This window comes from Pipistrellus kuhlii, unplaced genomic scaffold, assembly GCF_014108245.1.
Source record: "Pipistrellus kuhlii isolate mPipKuh1 unplaced genomic scaffold, mPipKuh1.p scaffold_m20_p_12, whole genome shotgun sequence".
Classification (NCBI taxonomy): domain Eukaryota; kingdom Metazoa; phylum Chordata; class Mammalia; order Chiroptera; family Vespertilionidae; genus Pipistrellus; species Pipistrellus kuhlii.
The window spans coordinates 20,598,140-20,625,823 of NW_023425427.1; the positions used below are offsets into that span (position 1 = coordinate 20,598,140).

General features: G+C 39.6%; 1 protein-coding gene across 3 annotated transcripts in view; it reads right to left on the bottom strand.

Moving 5' to 3' along the window:
- Positions 1-27,684, bottom strand: part of NTRK2 (neurotrophic receptor tyrosine kinase 2) — a 307,987-nt gene that overhangs the window by 79,059 nt on the left and 201,244 nt on the right. The window lies entirely within an intron of this gene.

Here is a 27,684-nt window from a genome sequence, read left to right on the forward strand (position 1 = left end):
AAATGCACCTTAATGGCAGGCCTCTTTCTTACAAGCCAGATGCTTTGCATCTATTTGTCAGTCTCATGTCTAGTGGAGAAAGGGATTTGTGTCAATTATGTTCTCGATAGGTTGGCTACTAATGATATATCCTTAACAAGATATTGTTTGGCTTTGTCCGGTTTTGAACCTACATAAATGGAATCATACTATATGTATTCTTCTATATCTTGCATCATTCATTCAACAGTGTCTTTCAGATTAAGTTTTATTGAGTTACAGTGTGTGCAGTAGTGATTATATTGCTTTTACTGCTTTATATTATAATATTCTGTGGGAAGACTATACTGCCATTTGTTTATCCTGTCTATGTTGATGAAGATGCTACAGAGTTTCTTTTTAGATAAGACTTGATATAAAATGCAATTGATGATTAAGTTTTACTTTAATAGGATTTTCCCTCAGTAACTCATGTGCTTTGAAGCAATGATGGTTTCCACAGGCCTCTGGGAACTCAGGGTGATAAAAATCAAAAGGTCTTTTATGAGCAACAATATTAATGAGTATAGGAATGTATATTAATATCTCAGGCTCTGGTAGCAACGCCTGATTTGAAGAGGAAAGAAATGTGTTCATTAGGTAGAGTGCTCATATAAAGAGATAAATGTAATTCTTGCAGAGAATTAGCTGCCCTATTTAAATCTAATATTTAACTCCAGGGTTGTCACATGTTCACTGGAATTAAATAGCCACTTGATTTACTTTACACTCTAACTAGATCAAGGCAAGTATTTAACTTTTTTCCCATTTAATTTACATTTTCTTTTTAAAAACATTTTCCAAGGAGGAGAAAAAGTTGGTAGGAAATGAGTTTATAGAGCTATAGCAAAAAACAAAATTTCATCATCTCTAAAAGTAAAATTGATAGACCAGTTTCCCCATGTTGACCCTGAAAGCAGTAAATGTATCTTTTCTTTCAGAAATGGCTAGTTTGTATTAATTTCCTTTGTTGACTTGGAAAATAATAAGTTATATGAATGGTGGCCTTTTGCCAATGTATTCCCCTGAAGCAGAGTTAATCTCTTTTATAAAACCGATAGCCCAGGGGCACATGTAACAATTTTGTGTTAGTATCTGCATTCCTGACAGTGTGTCACAGTACTTTGCACACAGTTGGTGCTGTAAAATATTTGTTGAAAAATGTGCTGAATCATAATAAACAGCAGGCAAACACTGTATAATCACATTATCTCAGTCAATTGACAACCCTATTGAGTACTAAAGCAATAAAGAAGCCCAATTCTCTGAGATGTCAGCAGCAGGGAGAACAACTAACCTGAGCTAAGAATTTCTTCCCATTCTCCTCCAAAGAGCATCAGTACTTATCCCCACCTGCCTCCTTCCTGTTTTCTGAAATAACCATGGAAGTCCTTGGTACCCTCTTGGGGAAACACTTCTTAACCAACCTCTCATTCCAGCTTTGCTCATAAATGTCCCAGGCTGAGTCAATGCTCACCCTTTTACCTCCCTCATAGACCCTTCCTTGAAGCCTTGTGAGATGGCTACCTATCATCCATGAGCTCTCCTTAAATTTTCCTCTACCGCCTTGACTCAACCGAAATCTTGGCTATGCCCTGAGGACATCAATGCCTTTCCCCTGCAGCCTCAAATGCAAGCCACTCCCACCCCCCACTTGCTGGTACTTCAGGCCCTTGTGTGTGATTTCTGGCCATTACTCTCTCTCACTCTCCTGCTAGAAAGAAGTTTACAGAGCTATGGCTAAAGACAAAATTTTCTCAAGCATCTAGCTATCTATCTTAGGAAGCGAGCAGCCCATACCACCTCTGCCTCTCACTGCTGACATCTTGGTTCCTCCTCTCACACTCTGAGCTCCTGGCTGACACATTTCTTTTCCACCCCACCAGTGTCATCATTCTCAGGGGGCAGGGCAGAGAATGGTTCAGTCACTTGCCTAATCTGTAGAAACACTGGGCCACCATTTTTCTGCAGTTCAGAAGTGAAGCTCTGCGGGAGTTTGTTTGGCTGAGTGCAAAGGTGACTTTTCCTAGGAGCAAGACTTTCTTAATATAGGAAGCAATGTTCTGATTCTGGACAAACTCCTTATCTCATTGTTGACTAGCACTTTGAATATCACTGCCTTAAAGAGCCCTATAAACATTTGGATTCATTTATACAAAATATCCTGAGGGAGGTGATTCTAAGGACTCTATAACAAATAAAACATCAAGTAAGTATGTCAATTCTTTATACACTTCCTTTCCCTGAAGTCAGTCAATTCTCTTCTGAATCTTGGAGACCTGATTGAAATCACATCAAAGCCAACATCAATAACTAATAAAAAATAAATAAATGCCCAAACTCCAGCATAAATGGATTCCTAGATTTGAAGGAAAAAAATGATTAAAAAAAAAAAGCTTTATCAATAAAGTTTACTTTTTCACCTTGCCAAAAGAAAAAGGGGCATCAATAAGAGGTATATGTGATGTAGGAAATATACTACAAAACTCATGTGGTCTGCAGACTGATCTATGTACATCAATATAGTCAAAACAAAGCATGTGATTAGATTATTGTGCAAATAAATCTGCTCTGTAGACTCAGGGAGAAACTGATGACTAGCAATAAGAATCAAGATGAGTGGCCTCGAACTATCTAGCCATCTTTGTCATTAATGGAATTTTCCAGAGTGGAAATTTGGTGCCCTTGGTCATTTGCTTCATGTGGACCAGAGCTGAGTAGATTTCTGGTTCTGTATTAGCATTACATAACAGGAGCAGAAAAATGCATTTTGTCATAAAGTAGCTTCCATAGTTTATAGGAATACTGGCAGTTTCAAGTGGTCAAAATCAAATTCCTGGTATTGATATCACCCAGAAGTAAATATTATGTAGTACCACACATAGGCTATAGATAACGTATTAATTCATGTATATAACCATTATCATTGAACCTAAAAATAAATAATAAATAAATAATTAAGCCCCTGTCCACTCAGGGTTGAAATAAGAAATGTATTCTTCCTGTTTTTCTCAGAAATGAGGTTTCATAGAAAACCTTGGCCCAGCTGACATGTCCTGCTCAGCACATGGACCTTGAATTGAGACACTTGAGTTTTTCATATATACCAGCTACGAAACGATCTACCTCTCAAAAGAAAGTATTTTAAAGTTTTTAACAGGATGGTAAAAAGTACTATGGATTCAGAAGATAATATTCTGTATCAGGAGGAATCTCTCTTCTTCTCTACAGATCTAACTGTAGGGCCAGTTGCCTCTGTGGTTCTCTCTCAGAGGGCTGGGTGTTGTGATGGAAGGAGAATGTGAAGATCTGTGACGCTGACTCCCTCCTGTTTGACAGTTGACCAGTGAGACTTGGGGCAGGATAGTGACTTCCCCAGGGCCACACAGCTAGAAGGAGGCCCAACTAGGACTCAGGTGTCCTGACTTTCAGAAGAGCCACCCTTGTACTCTGTATGTATTGTAGCACAGGCCCATTTGAGACTAAAGGCAGTGCGTGTTTCCTGAGATTAAAATGGAACAGGTGTTTCATGTAGTTAATTATCTTTTCTAGTAAAAATGTTTCAAACATTCACGTTTATTGTCTGAAATGGGCCACACATCTCATAATGAAGAATTTCATTAAAAAAACAGCAAATAAGCATAAAATATGAATGTGAAAAGCAGGATATAAAAGTTAAATACCTTAGAAAGTGTTTAAGCTTGATCTGAATACAATTAATAAAAATTATTTTTATCTATCTTGATGTCTGTTTCATGGGTAGCACATTGAAACATGTAAAACTATCTACTTTGTAAAAATCGACTTACATAAAAGATGGAAACTATGTTTTTCAACTTCCTCTTCGTTTTTATTAAGATACAAGTTGGTATTACAATGAAATAAATGCAATTAAGACCACAGACATAAAATGCACCAGGATAAGACACGGCCAAATATTCATAAATAATATTAATGATGAAATAAAATGTAATAATACTGAGCCATTCTTATGCACTTTTCAGAAAAAAATTCCCAATGTGCATTATCATCAATTAATTTTCATATCCTTCTGAATGAGGTCAATAGTCACATTTATTTTACAGATGACACCACAATTAATTGACTTACTTGTGGTCATAGAGTCATCCACTTATCCTTTTCCAAGTGTTATTTCTAATGAAATGAGAGGGAGATAAGTGGGGGCTTAACACGTGCTGATTGCTATTATGAGCCAGAAAATGTGTTGAGAGATTTACAGGGGTTATCAATCTTCATTGCAATCTAGTAGGGATCCGTATCTCCATTTTTTTTTAATTAAAGTAAAAAGAAGAGGATCAGCTGAGCTGACTAACTCATTCAAGTTTGTACCATTGGTAACAGGCAGAGTCTGAGTTCTACCTTTCCTTGGCCTTCTTATAAAAAACAAAGTGAAAGTGTATGAGCTCAATTCTGCTGCCATTGTGAGTCTACTTTTAGCAATTTAGTTCAGCAAACCTTTATTAAGCACATATTATGGCCTAGAAAAAAAAGGATGAGTAAAATAGATCCTAATTTATTGAAATTCTTCAACAACAAAAAAATCAAGAAACTCACAACGTAATAGGGCAGGGAAAAAATACTATACCTGTAACACCTTACACCTTTGCTTCCTTCATAAAAGATTTTACATAACCAGGCAAGGAAAAACAAAACTTAAATAAGAATTCATCAGGACAAGTGGAAAGGAAGAAGGCAAGGTGTTTAATAGAAATGCAAACATGCAACTCAGGGTCCCACAGGGTTATTAAAATTAATTCATAATTTAACCCCGAGCTTCCTGGTATCAGAAGCCAAAACAAAAACATAATAATTCACAAAATTTTTACTACTCAAAGTACAGACATTCCTTGTGGTAAGATTCTTCTTAGCATTTCATTTTCCAAGTAATATTTTCACTGAATTTTACACAGGGATCAATGTCCTCACAAAGGCCCTAGAGTAAATAGTGAGTTTCCAAAGACTATTTCTCAAAGCATAACTCAATAAGGGATAAGCATATGGCACAAAAGCCACCTCCCAGCCAAAGCACTACACAGGGAGTCCACGGCTCTTATCGTCATGATGACATAAAAATCAATGTCTGTGGGCATACTCAAGAATGCTTTGGGGATATGGTTGAAGAATAGGTATAATTTCCCCATACCCACTGCTGGGTCTAGGCTTATTAAGCAATCTAAAGTATGAATAAATAATAACATGAAAATGTAAAAATAGATAAGAAATTGAACAAGAGATAAGAATGGTGGGAAAGGAGGTATTTAAGGTAGGAGAGGAGAAGTTCAGAGTGTATGTGAGAAATAGTGGTTTATCTTGGTTTATTCCTAAAGAGAGAGTAGATGATATTCTCTGAGAGTAGGACAAGCCTAAATCACTGAGGGCTTTGAACACCTCACTAGGTAGCAAGTTTGGGCACTAATAAGTCTGGAGTCTTGAACAATGATGTCACTGCCCTTTGCCTTCATTTCCTCATCTTTAAGTGAGTTCTTTTGAGCTAAATGGCATCAGGTCAGCTCCGCACACACATTCTATAGCTTTATTATGTATATGAGCCCTATCTAGGGCTATGGCAGACTTTTGAGCCTGGGAGAAAAGTGATAAGTGCAAATCATTAGATTATTCTGGCTGGGCAAACTGGAGCCAGAGAAGTCCGTTAGGGTGTAGCTATAGCTTGTTCACACAGATGCCTCTGCTGACTAGAAGGTGAGCTTCATCCAATTATAATTTACTCTAGGTGAGCTCCATCCAGTTATAATCCAGTCTCTAGCACTTTATCTTTGGCTTGCACACAGCTCAGAATGACTGCCCCCAGGGAAGCTGAGGTCAAGTCCTTGCCCCCAAATACAACAGAGGACTTTGCCAGGTACTAATCCTCTGTGTTTTCAGGGAAAGACAGAGAACGATGAGCCACAGAACAAAACCAAACTGAAGGAATCAGAGAGGCAGAGAATGAGCCGCAAATGAGGCTGAGCAGAGCAAAAGTTCGACTGCCAGGGGCAAAGGCTGAGTGTACTAGTAAGTGAAGACCTGGAAGTGATAAGTGGAGCCTACACATGTGGGAGGTCATGCAGACAAATGAATGTAGAGGATGGAATTGGTGATGGGACTGAGGAGGGAGAAATTTGAGAATGTGTGTATGTTAGGAAGAATAATAGGAAATTAAGAAATTAAACAGGTACAAAAAGAAAGGGCAGAGAGAAAGAAGGAGAATGAGATGAATACTGGCAAGACAGATTCTTGGAGAAGCCCCTGAGAGTGCAGTGCAGTGGAGGATGCAGAAAAAGTCCAAAACAGAGAGATTCTGAGTGAACCACTTTTGAGGGCTCATCACAGCATTGGGTCACTGGAGGAAGTGGTCTTCAAGGGATTCCTAAGGGCCCCATTTGGGCTAAGCTTTGAAATGGGTCTAGTGATAGATAAGATAGACTCTTGCAGGGTGATTCTGCACTACTGGGAGGGTACCAGGTACCAACCTGTATGCCCCATACAACATCCAATGGCAGCAAATGGTCCCTTCCTTCTAAAATATATTTGATGCCCCCATACTAAATCAGAGAACAGCTGTGGGGCATGCAGGAGCAATGCTTAATATAATCCAATCATTACAATAGATAGATGTAATTGAGTTATTTAAAATTAAATTACCCAAATTTCATATAGAAAACAGCCAAGGAGAGGGAAAGCCCTAGAAATCTTTCAAGCTGTTAGACTGACGGGAACACCATACTTCAAAATACACATACGGCACATCCCTCGCTTTGACAGCCCCTAACAGCCAAAATTATATCTGTTCTACACACTGGCATGTGGTAGAATTGGATTGATTTACCCTGACAGCCCTCCCTGCTGGAACAATACTTGTCAGTCAGTCCCAGCAATGTTTGTATTTTCAAAAATAATTATGCAGAGTGATTGTACAAAATTCTGGCAGGTGGGCCAGACAGCCTTATCATCTGCCTACCCATTTGACCCTATGTCCCTGAGCCCTACAGTTCTTCTTGCTCCTGAGGATAGAGAACATTCCTTTACCACCCTCTTCCAAAGTTGTGTGCATGAACCTCAATTTAAGGGTTCTACAAGTATGCTGGTATCTGTTCTATCATTTTGGATCCCCACTCCTGTGCCCTCCTCATGAATACTTTTTTCCTAGTAGCTACTACATTCTCCTAAGTGGCCTTTATTGACATACCTCTACATGAATCCTCCCATTGCAAAAGAAATCTTGTTTTTGATGGGGATAATTCACAAATCACACCAATGTCTTCATTTTGAAGAGTTTATCCTAACAGAAGTATCCTAACACAATTCTTGTACATATATTCTAGTGAGGGATCAGAAATTGGTAAGAAAAATAGCAATAATTCTATCAGAATGTGATAAATGATGATGAGAGGAGCAAGCCAAGTGCTATGTGAATGGGCTACTTGGAAGAGGCTCCATGAAGTCATTGAGTGAACTTCAGATAAGCAGGTTAGAGTCTTTATGAGGAAAGCTTTGAACACAAGGGCAAGCACTTAGTTTATAAGCAATGAAAAGTCAATGGGCATTTATGAGGTCCAGAATTGCATGCCAGTTTCCCAGGCTGCTTTTCTCAGCTATAGACGTGGCCCAAACTCCTTATAAAGGAGTAGAGCTCCTCAGTATAGCTCATAACCAATAACATATGGCTGTAAAAATGAGGGTCAGGGACAAGATTTTGGAGTACATCCCAAATGTTTTCCTGCCCTTTGGCCCAATTAATATGCAAGACAAAATTCAATGATATTTCTTCCTTTATATGCTTATTTGAGGACTCATATTTCAAGAAGTAATGCTAAAGTTTATTTCCTTCAAAGGGTTTCACAATACTTGCAGCATCTTTCAATCAACATACCCCCACCCCAATTCAGCATTTTAGTATCTATGTGAAAAGAACTAAGGTTGGTGCTGTGGGAGATTCAAGGATGAGCCGGGGAAAAGAAGATCAGCAGTGCACATCTTCAGTGTGCTGAGCATTGTATTAAGCATTGTACACAGAGTATTTTTTCAGACATCTTGAGGGACTGATGGAGAGACATCATTGTCCTCGTTTCAGGAATGTCATAACTGAGTCTTGGAGATATTAAGTAATTTGCCAAAGCCACACAGCTGGAAAGTGGGCAAGACAAGCTAGGATTGGCTTCAAAACCCATGCAGTCTCTCCCAATAGAACACAAATCTTTCCCCAAAGGATGGGCAGTCTACTAGGCAGATGAGACAAATACACAAATAACAGTTGTTAAAGGCAGAACATAAAGCCTGCCATGACCGATGTAAAAAATAAAGGGTGAGGGGTGTTTAGAATGAAAAAAGAAAACAAAACAAAGCACAAAAGCAAATCATTTGAGTATAGGGTTTGAGGTAGTAGGATATGCCATTTGAATTTTCCCTTATAAGTTGAACAGGGCTGGAAAGTTGGTTGGAAAGAAGGGCCTTGTTGGACATAATGAATTATGGCATTTTCAAAATACTAGAGTGTCACTGACTTGATCATACACTGGACCTTCATGTTAAAATGGGTCTGTATTAAAGTCCAAACTCTGAAAACTATTTAGGTTAAACCAAATGAAATTTCTATTTGCACAGGCCCAAATGGGACAAATAGCTATTTAACATGGTTCAACCTAATGTATTGCTAGGTTTTACTTTTGCAAACAGAACCTCTAAATGTTAGAAAAGAATCTGCATTTTTTCTTTTAATTTACAAAAAAAAAAAAAATTTAAGAAAAGCTATACATGCAAATGGTAACAAATAAGTAATACTAAAGAGCTAAAGATGAAAAGAAAATGTACTTTTTCATACTCCTTCCTGTCTTCAATCCTACTCATCTTCATTCAGTGCAGTTTGACTTTTTTGTTTTCTAGACATCATCTCCATAGCTCTAATTAATGTTGTACCTCCTACTCCTGTTTTCCTAATTTAAGACACTTAATGACTTTCTGTTACATAGGAGGAGGATTTTGCTCACACTCTCTCCCACCTCCTCCCAATAATTTGGAGCTATAATATTTTCAGTTCTTCTATTGATTATCTATCACACTGCATCTCTGTTTCAGGTACCCTGATACTCTTCTGTATATGTTGAGCTTATTACACCCATACTTTCCTTTGCCCCAATTATTTCCTATATTCTCTGAACTTGACCTTTACTGCAACTGTGCCAAAATTGCTGCTGTGTTCATTCAGTTCACAATATGATACAATTAAGTGTCTTTTCCTTCTAAGAACTAGAAAGCAATGAACAAAATTTGTTTAATTTTTCTGCAACTTAATACTGTATACTGCAAGGCTAAGTGGGTGCCAGGCTAGATTTTTTTTTCCATGTGTCTAATGTCTAATCCAGTGCCATATTCATTATATCCTGATCCTTCGCATTACAGACATGTATCAATCATATGCAATTTTTCATTCAAAAATGTAGAACAGGGGAACTCAGGGAGGTTAAAAACTGGATGAAGTCCATGGAATATTGCTATATCCTTTCCCCAGAAGTCAAATCACCTATTCTCTGTAGCTAACAGACTTATCCCTTTCATTTTCTGCCTATATACACTCTCCATCTCTGATGAGCTGCAAAACCTTGGGTGTGAACGCATGTCAAGAAGCACAGTTTTGAAGGCAGTTTATGAGCTGAGAATAGATTTATAGTGTGAGAGTCATGGTGTTTGGGTTCTTTTCCTCTCAGTCTTTTGATAAGAACTTGTGGGTGGTTTTGTTAGCTGGAGCACTTTAAAATTTTGCATCAATCTTATAAGCTCTGCTTTTGGAGAACAGTTCTAAAAAATGCACAACTAAGTTACATTGACCTAATCAGGCTGCTTTAGGAAGGAGGGAAGTCTTCCCATCCCCTGGGCTCTGGAGTCCTGTTAGAGATTATGCAGAGTCACACAAATCTAGCTGCTAGTATGATTCCCTGGGTTTTATAAGTGCCTTCTTAAGAGAGAGTTTCAAAGGGAACTTATGGTGGGTGATTAAAAACTCTGTTCTTATATGTTAATATGAATCATTTATATCTGGGATTGGCATTTTCTAAAGTATTAAAATGCCATCACATGTTCAAAGAAGGTGATGTTAAGCAAATTCATTAAAGAACAAGTCAAAGTTAAAGTATATAGTATGTTTAAGTTGAGGAAGTACTCAGTGGTAACAGTGTCCCTGTGAGTACGAAAAACAATGTCTAGCCCTGCCTTGTGGTCCTGGTGGACAAGTCCCTAAAGAAGACCTGGTGGACAAGTCCCTAAAGAAGAGCCTGATTTCTCAGGGACCTACAGTCTCAGGGACCAGAACTGAGAATGAAGAGCCAACATTGGATTCAGGTCACTTCTCTAATCCTGGCTCCTCCACCTAAAAATAATTGAGTGAATAACAGTATTTGTAAGGAACAGTAAAAATTCTTATACTTTGCCCCTCCACATATGAATATGCACATGATTATAAGGAAACTAGAGTCTCGGTGCATGAAATTTGTGCATAGGGTGGGAGTGGGAGTGGGGAGGGTCCCTCAGCCCAGCCTGTACCCTCTCGCAATCTGGGACCCTCAGGATATGTCCAACTGCCAGTGTAGGCCCAGTTCCACAGGAATCTCTGCAGGATCAGATCTAAACTGGAAGTCGGACATCCCTCTCACAATCCTGGACTATGGACTCCTAACTGCTCACCCCCCTGCCTGCCTGATTGCCCATAACCACTCGCCTGCTTGCCTGATCACCCCTAACCACTCTGCATGCCTGCCTGGTTGCTCCTAACCACTTGCCTGCCTACCTGATTGCCTTAAACAGCTCGCCTGGCTGCCTGATCGCCCCTAACTGCTGGCCTGCCTGCCTGATTGCTCCTAACCACTCTGTCTGCCTGCCTGATTACCCCTAATTGCTCACCTGCCTTGCCTGATCACCCCTAACCACCCCTGCCTCAGCCCCTACTGCCAGAGCTTCATCCAAAAGATCATCTAGAAGGATATCCAGAATGATATCTGGAAAGTTGTTAGGCTGTCCAATCTAATTAGCATATTATGCTTTTATTATTATAGATTAACAGGAGTGAGATCCTTACAAGCTCAAATGAAGCCACCTAGCTATACAAGATCCAATGATGGCCAAGGAAGAAAAAGACCATTGATGAAGGCAAATGAGAAAGAAAGAGGGAAGTGTCCTATGGACAGGGCCCAGGGTGGTGATGGGGGAGCAGTGAGTGAAATGACTATAATTTGCAGGGATTAAGAGACAGAAAGGGAAGCCTCCATCCCATCATTGTTAATAACTAACTACATGACTTGAAGCAATTACCTGAATGTATCTTTCCAACTTTGATTTTTCCCCCTCTAGCTGTAAAATTGGAATGAAAGTACCCGACCTCCAACAAGAACAAAATGGCATTCTAAATAAAAAGCACACCGACAAATAAAATACATTATAGATAGTATATGGCATGACCACTGTGATTTGGAACTCCTGAGTACACAGTGTCTTACAGATACATTTTTATTGGTTCAATTAAATGTTAAATATTACTGACAACTACAATAATAATGGGCCTTCTGGTCCCAGAGCTCTTTAAGGCTCATAAAGCCCTCACACGTGTTATTTTATTTGAGCATTAAAACTATGTGAGGTAGGCTGCTAAACCTTTCTGAGTTCCATGTTACAGCTGAGGAAGCAGAGGCTCAAACAGTTCAAGGGGATAATTAAGGTTGCACAGCTGGACAGTTATAAAGCCAGAACTCATGCTTTGCTTTTTTATTCCAAGTTCAATGTTCTTTACACCAGTGTGGCATGGAAGGCATTCTGGAGACTAAGAATCAATAAAGTTAAAAATTCAATCTGGAGATGAAACTTGTAGATAAGAGACTAAGATCCATGCAAGATGCTAGTGTGGAAATAGCACCAAGCATTGGCCTGCTAGAGGAATATGACCTCAAGAAAGGAGAAGTTAATGCAGATGGCAATTATAGGAAAGGCTTCACAGATTAAAAACAGTCTGGGTGGAAATGTGAAAAAATAGATTCATTTGAATAATTGGAGGTAAAAGTGGGCTCTTAAGTAAGAAGGAACAGCAAAGGCATGAAGGCAGGGTAGTGATGACAGGACTGCTCTCTTCAATCAGGGATATGATGAGACGTGGTAGGGTGGAAATTACAATAGGAAGTCTCAATGGGCTCAATAGAACCAGGTCACAGAGAGCCTGAGGGATAGATGAGGGGGTCTATATTTGATCCTATAAGCAGAAAGGAGCTATTGTAGGCTCCTGAATGAGGGTAGAGCATTATGCAATTAGTATATTGCCTGGTAGGGATATGCACAATGTATTATATGTGAACTGAGACAAAGACAATAGCTGGGAGATTGTTGCATTAATAAGAGCAAAGTCATAAAGTCCTGGCTTGGAGTGGAGGCACTGAAAGTAAAAGAAAAGCTATAAATGCTAATAACTAAGTTATTTAATATTTGGAACAAAAGCATTTATCCACTCAGCTACCATACTCCACATGACTCCCAGAACCATGAATGGCTTTCTCAGCCAAGTGTCCCCTTAACTGTGCAGCCAAATTGCATGGTTCAGTTGCCAAAGAGAGCATTCATTAAAAAATCACATGCATTTGTCAAAAATGTTCCGTATTTCATCCCTTAGTCTTCTATTCAAGAAGACTTCTCAGAAGATGTTGTCACATGGACCATTGGACCCATATCTGCTTCCAAAGAGATGCAGGAGGAGATGGGGAGCAGAAGCAGATGCACTAAGCTCCAGGTGTGGAGCACAGAAGGAGGACAACAAGGGGCAAGAGGACAAGGACAAGCATGGCACTGGTCCTAATGGATAACTGGGGTTCTAATACCTTGATGGCTTGGGCCAGCTGGAGTCTTGGTGCTTCATCCTACCTTCCCAGACCTATTATCTAAGGACTTAACCCCATTGCAATAACCAGGAAGGGTTGAAATTGGTCCTTTTGCTTTGTTTGCCAGGTGGGTTCCTAAGACATGATCAGCTTTGAACATAACTACAGCCTTCCTTTTCATAAGTGAATTGTAATAAGGATGACTTCCCCTTTAAATTTCAATAGCTCTATTATGCTTTCCATTCCCTCTTTATTGCAGTGTGTGGGCATTACACACACACACACACACACACACACACACACCTCACACGTTGCATCGACAGCTGCTTGCCAGTCAATGAAGTCACATTACTCTGTCATGAAGATGTGTGAAATCAGCCGCCTCACAGGAGGTGGGCAGAGGCACACACCATGCAATCAATGTAAACGGGAATTTTCTCTTTCCTGTGCCTGGCTGTTTTGTTGGCTTATTAAGCAGAGGAGTGAACAAGCTTCGTTGGATACATAACTGTATTTAGAAAAACGCTGGCCTTTTTATTGTCATTACATGTGGTGACAACTTCATAAGATTGTTCCCTCGAGATTCACCCTGGATGGACAAAGCAAGCTCCCAGTTCTCAGAAACCCAACAGAATTGATTTCCTTTTCCCATGGAAATATCAACAGCAATTATACATTCCCCAGGTAAATGTCCCAGAGCCCTTCCAAGGGCTGTGAGGCTGCAGACAGCTCAATCACTGTCAGGGTATCTTCAGTACCTCAAAGCATCTCCTTAGAGCTGATACTTACAAGCAGGCCAAGCAGCCGCCCAGTCCAGTTGCTCCTTCCAAGGCATACATGTTTGTGGGCTATTATTCTAGGAGGATGACCTTCATCTCAGGCCCCAGCCACCCAGAAATTAATCACCTAAAGCAAGTTCCTGAGAGCTTCATTGTATTTTTTCACAGGAACTTTGTACTCCATGAAAAGAATTATTGAAAGACAGGTATTTATTTTGGGTCATATGTGCTTACATAACACCTGATAGTATGCAAGAAATGATTTGGCCCTAGCCAGTTTGGCTCAGAGGATAAAGCATCGAATCTGTGGACTGAAGGGTCCCGGGTTCGATTCCAGTCAAGCAAGGGCACATGCCTGGGTTGTGGGCTTGCTCCCCTGTACAGGGCATGCAGGAGGCAGCCAGTCAATGATTCTCTCTCATTATTGATATTTCTATCTTTCTCTCCCTCTCCCTTTCTCTCTGAAATCAATTATACATTTTTTAAAGAAATGACTTGTCTCACCTGACATCATTAGATGACCCTCTAAGGACTTCTATGCCTCCCAAATTAAACTTCTATTCAAGACCAACCAAAGCCAACAAGTAGGCTTGATTGTGTACATGAGAAATGTACAGAGGACGGAGAGCTACAGGACACTGGGATAGGATGAGACTCCAGGAGGCTAATTAACAGGACCAGGACCAGGGAGTGTGACAGACTCATACACCAGTGAACTGGCAGCCCTAACTAATTAGCAACAATTAATTTTACGGTAGGAGCAAGAACACATGTATTATGTTCTATAAAAGCTTAATAGATGTCACCATAAATCACTCACGTTTCTCCCCTGAAATTCAACTTGCAAGCAGGCTGCCTTGAAATCATCAAGAATTAACACTATAGAGCTGCCTGCTATGTCTTGGATCTTAATATAAAAAGCAAGGTTTATTTCACTGCCACTTGGCCCTCCACTAATCTCAGCTGCTGTAACCCAGGGTAGGCTCAAAGGGAGAGAAAAAATGAGCAGTCCTAAGCCTGCTCCTGGTAAGAACTGGGATTCACTGTCCCACTCTAGACCGGATGTCCGTGTACTCAGAAGGAGCTCCTTGCCTGAGATGGAAAACAGTTTTTCATATATGTCTTCTATCAATTGCAATTGCCTACACAGAACATTATGTTGGAGGATCAGGGGCTTAGTGGGAAAAAGAGCTATAATCAACTACAATAGTAATGTCTGCTGGGCACAGGGTTTAGGAGCATTGCTGTGGTTTCTTTCTGTTTGCTTTGTTTTCATTTACCACAGTTTTGTAAATTGTAGTAACATACACCTTAAATTTATCATTTCAAGGTGTACAATTCAGGGGCATTTCGTATATTAACGATGCTGTGCAACCATCACCGCTATTTAGTTCCAGGAGTTTTTAAATCACCCCAAATGGAACTCCTGTACCTATTAAGCAGTCACTTCCCATTTCCCCCTCCCCTCAACCTCTGGCAACCACCAGTAGTTTTCTATCAGTATGGATTTGCCTATTATGGGTATTTCATACGGATGAAATCATACCATATGTGTCCTTTTGGGTCTAGCATCCTTTCACTTAACATAATGTTTTCAAGGTTCATCATGTCGTATCATGTAAAGCATTGCTTTGTTTTGTTTTGGTTTTGATCACCCTGATTAGCCTTGTCTGCTGGCCAGTGTTCTCCTTCAGTTTCCTAAACAGCATCTCAGTTCTCTTCTGAGTTGGAAACCATTATGAATCCCAGCCAAATCCTTCTAGGGCCCTTCTTCAAATGGTTGTCTGTTATTTCATACATCCTGGTTGAATGCTTCCAGGCCCTTGCTGGGACTCAGCTCTAAGAGGGCAGATTAACTGCAACTAGGACTCTGTTTGTTAAACAGCTCTTTCTGCCGTGATCCACCATCTACCCAAACTTCCTAGCATGGAGGTAGACCTGACATATCCTTTGGAGCTCTGTAGATTGCTCACTCTGGACTAATAGATTTCAAATGCCAGACTTTACCCAGGTGAGTATTCCAGGCCTGAGTATAGATGTGAGTAGTTTTATTAATCTTCCATAAAGTCTCATATTTGGAGATGTATAATGTAAATTAGAATGCAAGAGATGTGACTTCTGTTCCCAGGAAAATGAAGTTGGCATCATTTTCTCAATTTTTTTCATAAACTACCACTATGAACCCTGAGCAATATATAGAAAATAAACATAAGAAGACTTTGAAAGGTGGAGAGAAGAAGACATATCAATCAGAAACCTTGGAAATACATGGTGGTGGATTCTCTATATTGTATTGTATTTTTGTCTCATATAAACCCAAATTGGAACTGAAGAAGCCAGGAATCTGAAGATACACAGGCAGAAAAATCCCCAGAAAAAAAAGGCTGCTCTCTTTTTCTAAAATACCAGAAAAACAGTAGCTTCGATAGAAAAATCTTACACAGTAACTGCTCTACTCCTACCAAATCCATAGGGTAATTGTGTCTCCACCCCCACTTATGCTGGCAAAGGCTGTGTAGGGAGCCTAGATTTCTTTCCATACTCATGAGGCTATAGCAAGGCACCCAGCCATGCCCCCAGGTGGTATCAGAGAAAAGGCCAAGTAGAGCTGAGGCTTTCAATCCTATCAGGCAGGGAGCCTATACTTCCATCCCAATTCTGCAAGAACCAGGCACCCCCATCCTTCCATGCAAGGGTGATGCCTGAGGTAGCTGAGTGGGGAGTCAGAACTTTCACCAACACCCAGCAATAATGAAGCCATTCTTCTTGCACCCCCATATGTTGTGATACCATTGGAAGCCATATGGGGAAAAGGTAAGAAATCATCTCATCCCTCCCAACCAAGAAGATATCCATAGAGGCCTAATGGGAAAGTGATACTCCCACTCCCACCCCAAAGTAATGAGGAGATTGCAACCTCAAATGCTAACAGAAGTTGAGTGGAAAACCTGGATGTCTACCTTCACCTGACAGTAATAAAGCAGAGTCCCCTCTTTCCCTGTAAGGCTGCTGTCAGAGAAAGTGAGCTAAAAGAGAAGATTTAAATACATTCTGAGTTTAAAAACTGAATTCTTCAAATTTCTAGGCTTCAATGAAAAATCAGTCATTATACCAGGTCCAAGAAGGTCTCAAACTGAATGAAAAAAATAAAATCAATAGATGCCAACACCAGGATAACAGCAATGTAGAGTTATATGACAAAGATGCTTCAATGAACAACTACAAGCACATCGAAACAAATAAAAAAATAGTCTCAGTACAGAAACAGAGGATATAAAGTATTAAAATACCATCCCTATTAGGACTGAAAAATACAATAATCAAAATTAAAAATATAATAACCAAAATTAACAACTCAATAAATGGGCTTAACTACAAAAATGGAGGGAAGAGTAAACATTCAGTAAACTTGAAGACAGAACTATAGAAATAATTTCTATAGTTCTGTCTTCAAGTTTACTGAATGTTTGAATGTTTTCTGTCTGAATGTTTTTTGTTTGAATGTTTTCTGTCGCTATATTTTCTCTCTGAATGTTTACAGAGATAAAATATAGTGAAAAAAAATTATTGGAGCCTAAATAAATGGAAATGTGGGGTGATAGCAAAAGATCTAACATTCATGATATCAGAGCCCAAGAGGAAGAAAAGGGCATGGTCAAAATGTAGTCAAAGAAATAAAGACGGAAACTCTCCAACTCTGGCAAACTACATAAACCTAAAGATTTTAAAATTAATCACCCAAAGAAATCCATACTATGAAGATTATAACCAAACTTCAGGAAATTAAAAATAAAGAATAAAGCTTAAGAGCAGTGATAGAAATGATACTTTGCTTCTAAGGGGGAAACTATTTGAATGACAGTGGATTTCTCATATAAAATCATGGAGCACAGAAGAAAGCAGTGCAAACTCATTCAAGTGGTGAAAGAAAAATATTATCAACCCAGAATCCTGTAGCCCATGAAAATATTCTTTAGGAACAGAGAAAGGAAAAACTAGACACATTTAATACATTTCCCTTCTCTCTTGGAGTTTTCTAATTTATGTTGAGGGGCTAAAGAAAAAAAAACTATATTGTCTATTGTGATTTTAAATATATGTAGAAGAAATTTGAAGGCAACTATGCTATATAATAAAGACATAATATGCAAATTGACCATCACACCCTTGCACAAGATGGCCACCCACATGTGATCACAAGATGGCTGGCAGGGGAGGGCAGTTGGGGGTGACCAGGTCTGCAGGGAAGGGCAGTTGGGGGAGACAGGGCCGGCAGGGGAGGGTAGTGGGGGTGATCAGGCTGGCATGGGAGGGCAGTTGAGGGCAAATAGGCTGGCAGGGGAGCAGTTAGGCATCAGTTAGGCTGGTAGGTGAGTGGTTAGGTTGGCAGGCAGAAGAGGTTGGGGCAATCAGGCAGGCAGCAGGCAGGCGAGTGATTGGGATCTAGTAGTCCTAGATTGTGAGAGGGATGTCTGACTACCCAGTGGGATTGGGCCTAAATGGGTTAGTCAGACATCCCTTGAGGAGTTCCAGATTGGAGAGGTGCAGGCTAGGCTGAGGGACACCCCCCCCCCTCTGCACATGAATTTCGTGCACCAGGCCTCTAGTAGAAAATAATACAATAGCTAGTTATATAAAAATAAACTGTTTTTTTCTCATACTCATAACTGTAAACATGCTTTTCCCCACCTTGAATATTATACCAGGAACAACCATTATGCAAAAGAACATACTCAAAAAAACAGTACACATATCAAAATGAAATGCTAAAAAAAGTTCAAGCAACCCAGAGGAAAGCAAAAAAAAGAAAAAGGAGATATAAAAACAACAATGACAAAAGTGAAAAAACAAAAAGTAAATAAAATGGATGACTTAAGATCTCACATACCAATAATTACATTAAGTGGGATTATCTGAATATACCATTTAAAAGATAGAAATTGACATATGCATTAGGAAACATGACTCAACTCTATATGGCACCTATAAAAAAGTCACTTCAAATACAAGAGTATAGGTAAACTTAAAATAAAAGGTGCATGGAAGGAAAAAAAAAGAATATATATGTATATGTAAAACATTCTTGAATTGACAAATCTATAGAAATAGAGAATATATTAGTGGTTGGAAAGGGGTTATGGATGGGAAAGAGGCACCTGAGGAGGAAAGTGGGTTTAACTATAACAGAGCAACATGAGGGATGCTAGTGGTAATCCTCTGTATTATGAGTATATTAATGACAATACCTTGTTGTGATACTGTACTATAGTTTTACAAGATTCAGATTGGTGGAAGCTGAGTAAAAGGCACGTGGTATTGTTTTGTATTATCCTTATAATTTCATGTGAATCTATTGTACAATTATCTCAAAGTAAAAAATTTAATTAAAAAATGTCAGAGATGTGCCTTGTGCCATTGGATACATTTTTTAATATGGACAAAGCACATTGCATGCTTATAAGTAGAACCAGTGTGCTACTGAAAGCTATCATTCATTTTTAACAATTATGACTTTGATCCCACCTGCACCATAAGTGAACTCCTTCATGGCCTGACTCATATATTATTTATCCATAAATCTCCCGCAGTGCCTCGCAAGCACCCTGCTAAGTAATAAGTGCTCAATAAATGTGTGTTGGTTTAATGTTTTTTTTTTATCAGTAATGCATTGAGTATGTGAGTATGTGTACTGTGCAGTTTTAAAACATTGTTTGCTGCAAATGAGAAAAATATTAAAGAAATGTGTCGTGAAGTAAATTAATAGCATCCTTAAAAAAGCAATTAGATCTCTCTGTTTTTTTGTTTGTTTGTTTGTTTGTTTGTTTTTTAACTAGTGTTCTGTTTACTTTTTTTCTCTTTGTTTTTGCGTGATTACAAAAGTAATTGTTATAGAAAAGTTTTACAGTCTAGACAGGTGTAAAGACCTTTTACTGCACCTATTTCAATGATCAGACAAGTCACTTCTAATTTGACACAATTTGCTTCCAAAGTATTTGATTGTTTTGTTCATCGAGTCATCCATTCATCAGATGTATGTTGAAGGTTGGGGAAAGGCAGTCATGTTGGACCCAAAGGGAAGTGGGGCTTCCTGCATTCTCCAGCAAATAAAATGGACTCTCTCCTTGCATTCTCCAGCAAATATAATGGGAACGCTCTGTATCATGACTATATTAATGTCAATACCTCCTGGTGATACTGTACTATAGTTTTACAAGATTTGGATCGGTGGAACCTGAGTGACTCTCGTTTAAAGGGTCCAGCCAGAGGGAGCTTTATTTCTCTTTTCTGGTGGCCAATATTAAAATAACCTAAGCTTCCTGGCATATTATTAAAGAACATATTTTTATTGATTTTAGAGAGGAAGGGAGAGAGATAGAAACATCAATGATGAGAAAGAATCATTGATTGGCTGCCTCCTGCACGCCCCACATTGGGGGGTCAAGCCAATAACCTGGACATGTGCCTTGTGACTGGAAATTGAACCGTGACCTCTTGGTTCATAGGTCAATGCTCAACCACTGAGCCATGCCAGCCGGGCTATTTTGATATCTTAAAAAGACAGTGCCCCTGGTTCATGATGAACACAGCTGAGTATTTCTTTAGCAGTAAAGGGGACATCTCCAGGGGACATCTTGCCAGGCACTATAACCAACAGAGAAGACAAGAAAGAGCCAAAAGCTGTGGACTTGCTTTTATGTAAGAGGTTGGAAGATCAAAAACTGTGAACATGAGCAAGATTGTGAATGCACACGTTCAAACGCATTCAGAAACAGAACAAAGTAAAAAACTATACAAGACAAGACACTTGGGTCCATAACCACCTTATATTTACATCAAATCTATATTCTTAGAAAAACTTGGTTCTTTAAAAGGGAAAAGGGAATACCTCTAAAGACAACCAGGCAAAATCTACTTTATCAACAAAAATGCATTATTTAACAGTTATATTTGGTGTAAATGTTATCTACCAGCCTGAGCAAAATCAAACTAAGCTATTGGGATTTTTGCCAGGCATGTACAAAAATCTGTGTGCTATTTTCTTTTTGAAAGAGAAGTAAACTGAAAGGAGTGTGTTTCTATTTATTATTCCTATTAATAAAGGGGAACCAAAGAATCTAGACTTTTACCAGGATGCATTTAGAACCCCAAATGCAACATTTTGTTCAGCTCATTTTCTAAAAATACTCTGTTGCTATGTAAATGGCTATGCAATTTATCCAAATGAAACCCAGTCTTCACAGGGGAGGACCTTCTAACTGGGTTGAAACCTGCACTGGAAGCAGAACAGAGATGCTGATGTCAAGTCCACGTCTATCACCAGGTGTTATTAGTGGTAGGTGATGCTAAATACATTCTGTGTGTGGTTTGAAGGACATTCACATGTTTCAATTCAACAAATACTGATTCCACATTCACTGGAGGACTGCCACACACCTTCCCTAATCCCCATTCCCATTACACTTTATAAAAGTGCTTTGAATTACCCCAAAAGCATTCTGGATTATTTATTTATTTATTTATTTATTTATTTATTTATTTATTTTATTTTATTTTTTTTGAGCCACATAATTAGTAAAAATTTTCCTTCTCAAAAGACACATACCTATTTAAAAATTACTTTTACAAAAGAGAAAAGATAAAGAATAAGTCCAGGGGGAGGGTGGGGAGGTTGTATATTAAGTGCAATTTTATAAAGGAACAAACAGAAGCACTGAAAGCACTCTGTGTACAGGCAGAGCAGCTGCCCACTGTGATCTCAAGGGCGCCAGAGGCCACTTCTCCCTGAAAACTTCTCTCACTTGCCTTCAGCCCCTCTGCTGGTGCCAGAACTGCCTGATTGTTATGTGACCAAACAGGGCTCATTACCGTCCACTAACCTTATGGCTCTTGAGAGACAGGGTCAGGGAGTGGATCCACTTTGATGGAAAATGCACTAGCCCCAGGAGGAGTCACTGATTGTAGGGTTTGGGCAGAAGTGGGAAGAACCAGTCAATGGGAAGAACCAAATCAAATCTTCCCAGCCACTCTCCCTCCTGTCCCTGCCACACTCATCGCCTCCCTTGCTGCCCACTAGCAAGTGGCCTGCTGAAACTGCCTTCCAAAGACCCTGACTCCTGATTATAACAACATTATTTTCTACTAGTTTTTATTGCAAAACTAGGTATTGTACTTCGAGTGAAATAGACTTTTGTTAGCTAGCTAGCCTCATAGTCTAACCACAATTTATAAACTAGTTCCCATAAGAGTAATGCATTCCAAATTTCAGAAAGCTGGCTTGATAGTCAGCAAGCATCTGTAATGTAAGAGAAATAGCTTCTGTCTTCACACAATGCCTCGTTATTTGAAGTAACATGACTGAATTTTCATTTCTGATATCAGAGGAGAAACCATGTTTGAGTGAAATATTCACAGGAAATTCAGATGCCCTTTTTAGCAATTTGCTTTCACTTCCTTAACTACATTTTCTCAAGTGACATTGTTATAAGAAGACTAGAGGCCTGATGCACAAAATTAATGCTTGGGGAGCTGGCGGACCGGGGGTGGGGTGGGGGTGGGGGGAGCTTCCCTCAGCCCAGTCTGTACCCTCTCCAATATGGGACCCCTTGGAGGATGTCCAACTGCCAGTTTAGGCCCAATCACACATTGGGTCTAAACTGGTAGTCAGACATCCCTCTCACAATCTGAGATTGCTGGCTCCCAACTGCTTGCCTACCTGCCTACCTGATTGCCCCTAACCACTTCCCTGCCAGCCTGATCGATGCCTAACTGCTCCCCTGCCAGCCCGATCACCCCCAAACTGCCCTCCCCTGCTGGTCTGGTCACACCCAACTGCTCTCCACTGCTGGTGTGATCACCCACAATGGCCCTCCCCTGCCGGCCATCTGTGGTGGCTATCTTGTGACCACATGGGGGTGGCCATCTTGTGATCAAATGGGGGTGGCCATCTTGTGCAAGGATGTGAGGATAATTTGCATATTACCTCTTTATTATATAGGATAAAATATTATGGTAGAGGATGATGTTAGAAAATGCTAGCTACAGTGGAGGGAGGAAAAGGAGATAAAGCAAAGCCTATGAAGAAACCATAGAGTAGAAGCCATGCATGAAGAATAAACGGTTGCCTTGTGGAGAATGTATTTTATTACTAGTAAAACTCAAAGGTATGTACATAAAGATTAAAAATGAAGGCTGGCTGGAGTTATACAATCAGACAAGTTCTCTGTAAATGCCACTAATAATGAAACCTTTTACAGCATTCCATGTGACTCTTAGAGGAATGCATTAAAGACACAGGGTGTCCTCTGTCCAAGGTTAGGCAAAAAGCCAGTTCAATGATGAGGATTAGAATTCATGAATTCTCAGTTCAGAACACCATGTGCCTCGTATACAGGAAAGGGAATAATAATCCATAATAACTTCTGATTAAGAAAGGGAGGCTAAAGAAGAAGGGAAGAGTATTTCCATATTTAAGCTATTTTGCAGCACCTAGCACTTCTGGCATTTCAGGTCCTGTTCATTTAGATTCACTAATTTTGAGTAGCCTGAAGCAGCTGCTCAGAAATAGTTGGAGCACTTGCTTAGTAATACTCCAGACGGGAAGTTATACAGGTACATGGACAAAGCATTCCCTGATTCCATAGAAGGACCACTGCTCTCAGGCCAGGTAAATGTCCTTAGCATATTTTGGAAGGAAGGCAAAAAGGGAGGGGAATGAGAGGGAGGAAGTGAGAGAAAAAAAGAGGAAGAGAAGGAGGGAGGGCAGGAGAGAGGGAGAGGAGCGGGAGAGAAAAAGGAAAAAGAAGAGAAGATATAGAAGAAATTCTAAATGGGAGTCAGGAGAGAGAAATAAAGCTTTTCCTGCCTACTAAGAATACCTTGCTTCTTCCAGCTGACTTCTTTTCCCATTAAAAATATGATGCAATCCTGAAACCGATTTGGCTCAGTGGATAGAGCGTCAGCCTGCGGACTGAAAGGTCCCAGGTTCGATTCTGATCAAGGGCATGTACCTTGGTTGCGGGCACATCCCCAGTAGGGGGTGTGCAAGAGGCAGCTGATTGATGATTCTCTCTCATTGATGTTTCCAACTCTCTATTCCTCTCTCTTTCTCTCTGTAAAAAATCAATAAAATACCGTATATATTTTTAAAAATATGATGCACTGAAATCAAAGACTTTTCCCAATTTAAGATAGAGCTAGTATTAGTGCTGGACTGACCATAAAATGGGAATTTGGAAAGATGAGGAAATTGTGAGAATATGATTAGCTGTAGAATATCTCCAGTGACCAGCTCCAATCCATCCTCGTGGCTTCTATCTTCAAGTTACCCCATGGTCACAGCAGGCCTTCTAAGAAACCCTTCCACAAGGACTTGTGTTTACTAGAACAATGTGGTTCAGAACTGTGTCACACTTACAGCTGCTAGAGAGTCACAGAGCTGGTCAAGTGACTTTTCTGCAATGATGGAAATGTCCTATCTGTGTTGTCCTATTTCATACGCATTTGAAATAAGAAACTGAAATTTTAATGTTATTGCATTTAATTAATTTAAATTTAAATAGGCACATGTATAGATTTTCAGTTGGGCGGTCCAGTAGAATTTCAAAATTCCCTCATCTCTAAGTTACATGGTGACCCTAATGAGGTGGGCTGGAAAAAGGGAAGAGAAATCATTGAAATAATTTGTTAGTAAACATTTGAAATCATGCTAGTGGCTTGACAATTATTGTTGCATTGAGATCTCAAAGAAGCTATATAGCAGGCTTTATTGTACCCATTTTATAAATAAAATAACTAAGGCCCATTTGAGTGATTGGCTAACACCATAGGCTTAATAACATCAGACTTGAGTTTTAAACCTGGCAGCAGAGCCCATGCCACCTCCACCATCACAGAGAAAGCTGCAGAGACACAGGAAGGAGGAGCCAGGATTCCTAAATAAGGCACCCAAAGGTCGAGGGCCTGGGGAGAATTAGTGGCTCTCTTTTTAACCTGAGTGCTTCTATTTTCCCTACCTTTCTACTACTAGTCCTATAGATTAGTCTGACTATTGTCCCTCTCTCCAGGATAATCCGAAATGTAAAAATTAAAACAATGTATACTCACTGTTCATAAAAATTCAGATTTCTCCCAAGAGTACTAACAACAGAGAATAAAGAGCATCTCACATCCCACTCCTCACTGCTTTTTCTCCTGAACAGAATACAGAATACAGGTTCACACACTCACCCTAATCCCCATTATCCAAAGCATGCATATGGACCCCCCCCAGCCATTCAGAAAAGAACACAAGAAATTTTAAAGTTTCTTGCCTTTTCACCAGTAGGAAAAATGTCCTTAAAGTAAAAAAAATCAATGGCAATGCCAATGCCAATCTTTAGATATTGCTGCATAAAGTTACTAAAGCAACATGCATCTCAACTTCAATGGAGAGGAGTTCAGAACTATTCTGAGCAGTGGGAACTATGGTTTAGAGAAGGGGCTTTTGAGAATAAGATACTAAAAGGAGAGAAGTGCCAAGTCCTAGGGGATCCCACCAAAATTATTGTACTTCAGACACATACATAATATTTTGGAAAAATCAGGGTTATAAATAAAGAGGCAGATAAAAATAAATATGATCTACATAATAATTTGGGGTTTCTTATATCATTATTAATTACTAGGGACTAGATGCACGAAATTCATATAAGAGTAGACCTTCTTTCCCCCAGCTGTTGGCATCGGCTTCTCTCTGGCACCCAGGACCTGGGCTTCCATCACAGTCCCGGCTTCATCCAGAAAGTCATCCAGAAGGACGTCCACAAGGACGTCCGGTCTAATTAGCATATTATGCTTTTATTATTATAGATATGGATTTATGCTTGTTTTATAGGGCTTAGAGCATTATTACATTTTAAAAATCACAACGGAGAATATAGTACTTCATATTTGTCTCTTCATTTTTGGGGTTCTATCTGTGACTTACTTGCTAGAAAAAACCCTTAATCAAATGTATAACCTGTAGCTGCACATTTTCTCTTAGAAAGTACCATCCCATCCACCATGTTCCACTAGTGATTTTATTTCTAGGTCAAAATGTGAACCAACTGTATGCAGTTCATTAGCACACTGGCTCCTTACCTCCTGCTAACTCCTCTTTTGATCAATATGCTGCTTCTTGATGCTTGGGGGGGGGGGGGGGGGGGGAGTCTGTGCTCAAATTGATAAATGTTTTCCTCTGTTGAAAACTTTTAAACTGAAGACTTGTGGAAAGAATTTTTTAAATGAGTCAATAAAGCAAGGCTTTTTAATTTTATCCAGGTTGTTCCCTGTCATCTCACAAGAGCCAAAGAAGCTTCCTTTCCCGTTCAACGATGGGAGAAGACAATGTTAACGATCTGATCTCTGAAAAAGTTGACAATTTACATTTAGACTCACAAGTACGAATGCCTTTTAAATAGCACTGTTAAACCTTCCCCAAGCACGCCTTTGAAATGCAGCTGCTATGGTTCACTTCAGATTTGCCCTGGCTGAGAGCTACAGATGATGTACAAAGGAAAAAGAAAACCGTAGAAGCCAGCCCATTACTGTGTCCATGATATTCTTAGGACTCTCCATGGGGAATCCACATTTAAGAATAAAAACTTTAAGAATATCCTTCCTTCACTGTCCTCAATCCCATGCACATATCAAGAAATGCAACACCCTTCACATGCTCAGCAGGTTTGGGCAAAGGGGAAGGCCAATCACAGAGCCCCAAACAGAAACAGGTAGATTGGTTTCTCATCCCATCTTTGCTATTTACTAACTATGAGACCCTAAACCCCAGTCACTTACCCTTTGAACAGTTCTTTTATGTTTAAAATGAAGAGGTGGAACTAGATATTCTCAAAGGTCCCAGCCAACACTAACATTTTGGGTGTGATCTGTTATACAGAAGCCTTTTCTTCCTTCCCTTGATACCAGCAGAACTGGTCTAATTGCCAACAAGAGAAGCATTTAGTGGCATGTCTCCTTGGGCCGTGGTTACAAACTGCGGCTCGCGAGCCACATATGGCTCTCTAGCCCCTTGAATATGGCTCTTCCACAAAATTCCATGACCTGTGTGAGTCTATTTTGAAGAAGTGGCATTAGAAGTTTAAGTTTAAAAAATTTGGCTCTCAAAAGAAATTTCAATCATTGTACTGCTGATATTTGGCTCCGCTGACTAATGAGTTTGCCAACCACTGTACCTAGTTAAGACCTCGGGCTCAGAGTGGGGCATCCAGAGATCCTATCTAACACTTCCATTGGCCCTCTGTCTAGCTATGAAAAGCCACAACACTCCTCTGAATATTTCTAGCCAATCGCTTCTGGCCTACAAAGTTTCTATGGAGAAACCAGTTGAGAGTCTTATGGGAACTCTCTTGCAGATAACTAACTGCCTCTTCTCTGCTGCTTTTAAGATTCTCTCTTTGCCTTTAACCTTTTGCATTTTAATTAGGATGTGTCTTAATGTGGACCTCCTTGGGTTCATCTTGTTTGGGACTCTCTGCACTTTCAGTAGTTGTATATATATTTCCTGCACCAAGTCAGGGAAGTTTTCAGTCATTATTTTTTCCAAATAGATTTTCAATTTTTGTTCTTTCTCGTCTTCCAGCATCCCTATGATGCAAATATAATCTTTGTATTTCAATTCTTGATTTTATCTACTCTATTGTTGATTCCCTTAAATTATTCTTCATTGCAGTTAATGTATCATCAATTTCTGACTGGTTCCTTTTAATGGTTTTCATGTCCTTTTTTGTGTTGTTGGGTTCTCACTAAGTTCATTGAGCATCTTCAGAACCAATGTTTTAAACTCTGCATAACAGATTTTTTTTGTCTCCATTTTGTTTGGTTCCTTTTCTGGAGTTTTGTTCTATTCTTTCATGTGGGATGTCTTTGTTTCCTCATTTTGGCAACCTCCCTGTGTTTGTTTCTACAGATTAGGTAGAACTGCTATGTCTCCTGGGCTTGGTAAACAAGTAGACCCTTCAAAGGCTCATATATTCTGCTAGTTT